Genomic DNA, 6,950 nt, shown 5'->3' with positions numbered 1-6,950 from the left:
CTCTGAGAGGGGGTGGGGGTGGGGGTGGAGGAGGAAATTTCTTATGGGACCCCGTGATTTTTTTTTTTTTATGTACGATAAATTTATACATTTTTTAAAATGTACACAAATTAATTAATAAAATCTTTCAAACAATATACTGTGCTACCAAAAAATGCACTTTGGTTAAAGAGAAATGTCATGTTTTTGAGCAAAAACTTACAACTCACTTGGTTCTCACATTCTATCCTGGCCAATTCCCTGGCCCTGCCCTGGGCCCCATGCCATATAAATGGCTCTGGGAGGGGGTGGGATTCTGGGCCGGAGTGGGGCTCTTGGGGAGAACGAGGCTCTGGGAGGGGCTCTACGAGGGGGTGGGGTTCTGAGAGGGGGTGGGGGTGGAGGAGGAAACTTCTTATGGGACCCCGTGTTTTTTTTTTATGTACGATAAATTTCTACATTTTTTAAAATGTACACAAATTAATTAATAAAATCTTTCAAACAATATACTGTGCTACCAAAAAATGCACTTTGGTTAAAGAGAAATGTCATGTTTTTGAGCAAAAACTTACAACTCACTTGGTTCTCCCATTCTATCCTGGCCAATTCCCTGGCCCTGCCCTGGGCCCCATGCCATATAAATGGCTCTGGGAGGGGGTGGGATTCTGGGCCGGAGTGGGGCTCTTGGGGAGAACGAGGCTCTGGGAGGGGCTCTACGAGGGGGTGGGGTTCTGAGAGGGGGTGGGGTGGGGGTGGAGGAGGAAATTTCTTATGGGACCCCGTGATTTTTTTTTTTATGTACGATAAATTTCTACATTTTTTAAAATGTACACAAATTAATTAATAAAATCTTTCAAACAATATACTGTGCTACCAAAAAATGCACTTTGGTTAAAGAGAAATGTCATGTTTTTGAGCAAAAACTTACAACTCACTTGGTTCTCACATTCTATCCTGGCCAATTCCCTGGCCCTGCCCTGGGCCCCATGCCATATAAATGGCTCTGGGAGGGGGTGGGATTCTGGGCCGGAGTGGGGCTCTTGGGGAGAACGAGGCTCTGGGAGGGGCTCTACGAGGGGGTGGGGTTCTGAGAGGGGGTGGGGTGGGGGTGGAGGAGGAAATTTCTTATGGGACCCCGTGATTTTTTTTTTTTATGTACGATAAATTTCTACATTTTTTAAAATGTACACAAATTAATTAATAAAATCTTTCAAACAATATACTGTGCTACCAAAAAATGCACTTTGGTTAAAGAGAAATGTCATGTTTTTGAGCAAAAACTTACAACTCACTTGGTTCTCCCATTCTATCCTGGCCAATTCCCTGGCCCTGCCCTGGGCCCCATGCCATATAAATGGCTCTGGGAGGGGGTGGGATTCTGGGCCGGAGTGGGGCTCTTGGGGAGAACGAGGCTCTGGGAGGGGCTCTACGAGGGGGTGGGGTTCTGAGAGGGGGTGGGGGTGGGGGTGGAGGAGGAAATTTCTTATGGGACCCCGTGATTTTTTTTTTTATGTACGATAAATTTCTACATTTTTTAAAATGTACACAAATTAATTAATAAAATCTTTCAAACAATATACTGTGCTACCAAAAAATGCACTTTGGTTAAAGAGAAATGTCATGTTTTTGAGCAAAAACTTACAACTCACTTGGTTCTCACATTCTATCCTGGCCAATTCCCTGGCCCTGCCCTGGGCCCCATGCCATATAAATGGCTCTGGGAGGGGGTGGGATTCTGGGCCGGAGTGGGGCTCTTGGGGAGAACGAGGCTCTGGGAGGGGCTCTACGAGGGGGTGGGGTTCTGAGAGGGGGTGGGGGTGGGGGTGGAGGAGGAAATTTCTTATGGGACCCCGTGATTTTTTTTTTATGTACGATAAATTTCTACATTTTTTAAAATGTACACAAATTAATTAATAAAATCTTTCAAACAATATACTGTGCTACCAAAAAATGCACTTTGGTTAAAGAGAAATGTCATGTTTTTGAGCAAAAACTTACAACTCACTTGGTTCTCCCATTCTATCCTGGCCAATTCCCTGGCCCTGCCCTGGGCCCCATGCCATATAAATGGCTCTGGGAGGGGGTGGGATTCTGGGCCGGAGTGGGGCTCTTGGGGAGAACGAGGCTCTGGGAGGGGCTCTACGAGGGGGTGGGGTTCTGAGAGGGGGTGGGGGTGGGGGTGGAGGAGGAAATTTCTTATGGGACCCCGTGATTTTTTTTTTTATGTACGATAAATTTCTACATTTTTTAAAATGTACACAAATTAATTAATAAAATCTTTCAAACAATATACTGTGCTACCAAAAAATGCACTTTGGTTAAAGAGAAATGTCATGTTTTTGAGCAAAAACTTACAACTCACTTGGTTCTCACATTCTATCCTGGCCAATTCCCTGGCCCTGCCCTGGGCCCCATGCCATATAAATGGCTCTGGGAGGGGGTGGGATTCTGGGCCGGAGTGGGGCTCTTGGGGAGAACGAGGCTCTGGGAGGGGCTCTACGAGGGGGTGGGGTTCTGAGAGGGGGTGGGGGTGGGGGTGGAGGAGGAAATTTCTTATGGGACCCCGTGATTTTTTTTTATGTACGATAAATTTCTACATTTTTTAAAATGTACACAAATTAATTAATAAAATCTTTCAAACAATATACTGTGCTACCAAAAAATGCACTTTGGTTAAAGAGAAATGTCATGTTTTTGAGCAAAAACTTACAACTCACTTGGTTCTCCCATTCTATCCTGGCCAATTCCCTGGCCCTGCCCTGGGCCCCATGCCATATAAATGGCTCTGGGAGGGGGTGGGATTCTGGGCCGGAGTGGGGCTCTTGGGGAGAACGAGGCTCTGGGAGGGGCTCTACGAGGGGGTGGGGTTCTGAGAGGGGGTGGGGGTGGGGGTGGAGGAGGAAATTTCTTATGGGACCCCGTGATTTTTTTTTTTATGTACGATAAATTTCTACATTTTTTAAAATGTACACAAATTAATTAATAAAATATTTCAAACAATATACTGTGCTACCAAAAAATGCACTTTGGTTAAAGTGAAATGTCATGTTTTTGAGCAAAAACTTATAACTCACTTGGTTCTCCCATTCTATCCTGGCCAATTCCCTGGCCCTGCCCTGCGCCCCATGCCATATAAATGGCGCTCTGGGTGCGGCTGGGCCTCTGGGCAGGGCTGGGCCTCTGGGTAGGGCTGGGCCTCTGGGCAGGGCTGGGGCTCTGGGCCGGAGTGGGGTTCTTGGCGGGAGCGGGGCTCTGGGAGGGGGTGGGTTTCTGGGCCGGAGTTGGGCTCTTGGGGAGAACGAGGCTCTGGGAGGGGCTCTACGAGGGGGTGGGGCTCTGAGAGGGGGTGGGGGTGGGGGTGGAGGAGGAAATTTCTTATGGGACCCCGTGATTTTTTTTTTTTTATGTACGATAAATGTATACATTTTTTAAAATGTACACAAATTAATTAATAAAATCTTTCAAACAATATACTGTGCTACCAAAAAATGCACTTTGGTTAAAGAGAAATGTCATGTTTTTGAGCAAAAACTTACAACTCACTTGGTTCTCACATTCTATCCTGGCCAATTCCCTGGCCCTGCCCTGGGCCCCATGCCATATAAATGGCTCTGGGAGGGGGTGGGATTCTGGGCCGGAGTGGGGCTCTTGGGGAGAACGAGGCTCTGGGAGGGGCTCTACGAGGGGGTGGGGTTCTGGGAGGGGGTGGGGGTGGGGGTGGAGGAGGAAATTTCTTATGGGACCCCGTGATTTTTTTTTTTTATGTACGATAATTTTCTACATTTTTTAAAATGTACACAAATTAATTAATAAAATCTTTCAAACAATATACTGTGCTACCAAAAAATGCACTTTGGTTAAAGAGAAATGTCATGTTTTTGAGCAAAAACTTACAACTCACTTGGTTCTCCCATTCTATCCTGGCCAATTCCCTGGCCCTGCCCTGGGCCCCATGCCATATAAATGGCTCTGGGAGGGGGTGGGATTCTGGGCCGGAGTGGGGCTCTTGGGGAGAACGAGGCTCTGGGAGGGGCTCTACGAGGGGGTGGGGTTCTGAGAGGGGGTGGGGGTGGGGGTGGAGGAGGAAATTTCTTATGGGACCCCGTGATTTTTTTTTTATGTACGATAAATTTCTACATTTTTTAAAATGTACACAAATTAATTAATAAAATCTTTCAAACAATATACTGTGCTACCAAAAAATGCACTTTGGTTAAAGAGAAATGTCATGTTTTTGAGCAAAAACTTACAACTCACTTGGTTCTCCCATTCTATCCTGGCCAATTCCCTGGCCCTGCCCTGGGCCCCATGCCATATAAATGGCTCTGGGAGGGGGTGGGATTCTGGGCCGGAGTGGGGCTCTTGGGGAGAACGAGGCTCTGGGAGGGGCTCTACGAGGGGGTGGGGTTCTGAGAGGGGGTGGGGGTGGGGGTGGAGGAGGAAATTTCTTATGGGACCCCGTGATTTTTTTTTTTATGTACGATAAATTTCTACATTTTTTAAAATGTACACAAATTAATTAATAAAATCTTTCAAACAATATACTGTGCTACCAAAAAATGCACTTTGGTTAAAGAGAAATGTCATGTTTTTGAGCAAAAACTTACAACTCACTTGGTTCTCACATTCTATCCTGGCCAATTCCCTGGCCCTGCCCTGGGCCCCATGCCATATAAATGGCTCTGGGAGGGGGTGGGATTCTGGGCCGGAGTGGGGCTCTTGGGGAGAACGAGGCTCTGGGAGGGGCTCTACGAGGGGGTGGGGTTCTGAGAGGGGGTGGGGGTGGGGGTGGAGGAGGAAATTTCTTATGGGACCCCGTGATTTTTTTTTTTATGTACGATAAATTTCTACATTTTTTAAAATGTACACAAATTAATTAATAAAATATTTCAAACAATATACTGTGCTACCAAAAAATGCACTTTGGTTAAAGAGAAATGTCATGTTTTTGAGCAAAAACTTATAACTCACTTGGTTCTCCCATTCTATCCTGGCCAATTCCCTGGCCCTGCCCTGCGCCCCATGCCATATAAATGGCGCTCTGGGTGCGGCTGGGCCTCTGGGCAGGGCTGGGCCTCTGGGTAGGGCTGGGCCTCTGGGCAGGGCTGGGACTCTGGGCCGGAGTGGGGTTCTTGGCGGGAGCGGGGCTCTGGGAGGGGGTGGGTTTCTGGGCCGGAGTTGGGCTCTTGGGGAGAACGAGGCTCTGGGAGGGGCTCTACGAGGGGGTGGGGCTCTGAGAGGGGGTGGGGGTGGGGGTGGAGGAGGAAATTTCTTATGGGACCCCGTGATTTTTTTTTTTTTATGTACGATAAATTTATACATTTTTTAAAATGTACACAAATTAATTAATAAAATCTTTCAAACAATATACTGTGCTACCAAAAAATGCACTTTGGTTAAAGAGAAATGTCATGTTTTTGAGCAAAAACTTACAACTCACTTGGTTCTCACATTCTATCCTGGCCAATTCCCTGGCCCTGCCCTGGGCCCCATGCCATATAAATGGCTCTGGGAGGGGGTGGGATTCTGGGCCGGAGTGGGGCTCTTGGGGAGAACGAGGCTCTGGGAGGGGCTCTACGAGGGGGTGGGGTTCTGAGAGGGGGTGGGGGTGGAGGAGGAAACTTCTTAAGGGACCCCGTGTTTTTTTTTTTTTATGTACGATAAATTTCTACATTTTTTAAAATGTACACAAATTAATTAATAAAATCTTTCAAACAATATACTGTGCTACCAAAAAATGCACTTTGGTTAAAGAGAAATGTCATGTTTTTGAGCAAAAACTTACAACTCACTTGGTTCTCCCATTCTATCCTGGCCAATTCCCTGGCCCTGCCCTGGGCCCCATGCCATATAAATGGCTCTGGGAGGGGGTGGGATTCTGGGCCGGAGTGGGGCTCTTGGGGAGAACGAGGCTCTGGGAGGGGCTCTACGAGGGGGTGGGGTTCTGAGAGGGGGTGGGGTGGGGGTGGAGGAGGAAATTTCTTATGGGACCCCGTGATTTTTTTTTTTATGTACGATAAATTTCTACATTTTTTAAAATGTACACAAATTAATTAATAAAATCTTTCAAACAATATACTGTGCTACCAAAAAATGCACTTTGGTTAAAGAGAAATGTCATGTTTTTGAGCAAAAACTTACAACTCACTTGGTTCTCACATTCTATCCTGGCCAATTCCCTGGCCCTGCCCTGGGCCCCATGCCATATAAATGGCTCTGGGAGGGGGTGGGATTCTGGGCCGGAGTGGGGCTCTTGGGGAGAACGAGGCTCTGGGAGGGGCTCTACGAGGGGGTGGGGTTCTGAGAGGGGGTGGGGTGGGGGTGGAGGAGGAAATTTCTTATGGGACCCCGTGATTTTTTTTTTTATGTACGATAAATTTCTACATTTTTTAAAATGTACACAAATTAATTAATAAAATCTTTCAAACAATATACTGTGCTACCAAAAAATGCACTTTGGTTAAAGAGAAATGTCATGTTTTTGAGCAAAAACTTACAACTCACTTGGTTCTCCCATTCTATCCTGGCCAATTCCCTGGCCCTGCCCTGGGCCCCATGCCATATAAATGGCTCTGGGAGGGGGTGGGATTCTGGGCCGGAGTGGGGCTCTTGGGGAGAACGAGGCTCTGGGAGGGGCTCTACGAGGGGGTGGGGTTCTGAGAGGGGGTGGGGGTGGGGGTGGAGGAGGAAATTTCTTATGGGACCCCGTGATTTTTTTTTTTATGTACGATAAATTTCTACATTTTTTAAAATGTACACAAATTAATTAATAAAATCTTTCAAACAATATACTGTGCTACCAAAAAATGCACTTTGGTTAAAGAGAAATGTCATGTTTTTGAGCAAAAACTTACAACTCACTTGGTTCTCACATTCTATCCTGGCCAATTCCCTGGCCCTGCCCTGGGCCCCATGCCATATAAATGGCTCTGGGAGGGGGTGGGATTCTGGGCCGGAGTGGGGCTCTTGGG

The sequence above is a fragment of the Oryzias latipes genome, chromosome 1 (assembly GCF_053564925.1).
Source record: "Oryzias latipes strain Hd-rR chromosome 1, Olatipes_Hd-rR_3.1".
In the NCBI taxonomy this organism is placed as follows: Eukaryota; Metazoa; Chordata; class Actinopteri; order Beloniformes; family Adrianichthyidae; genus Oryzias; species Oryzias latipes.
The sequence above is the reverse complement of the archived record's forward strand: the minus strand, read 5'-3'. Positions refer to the sequence as shown.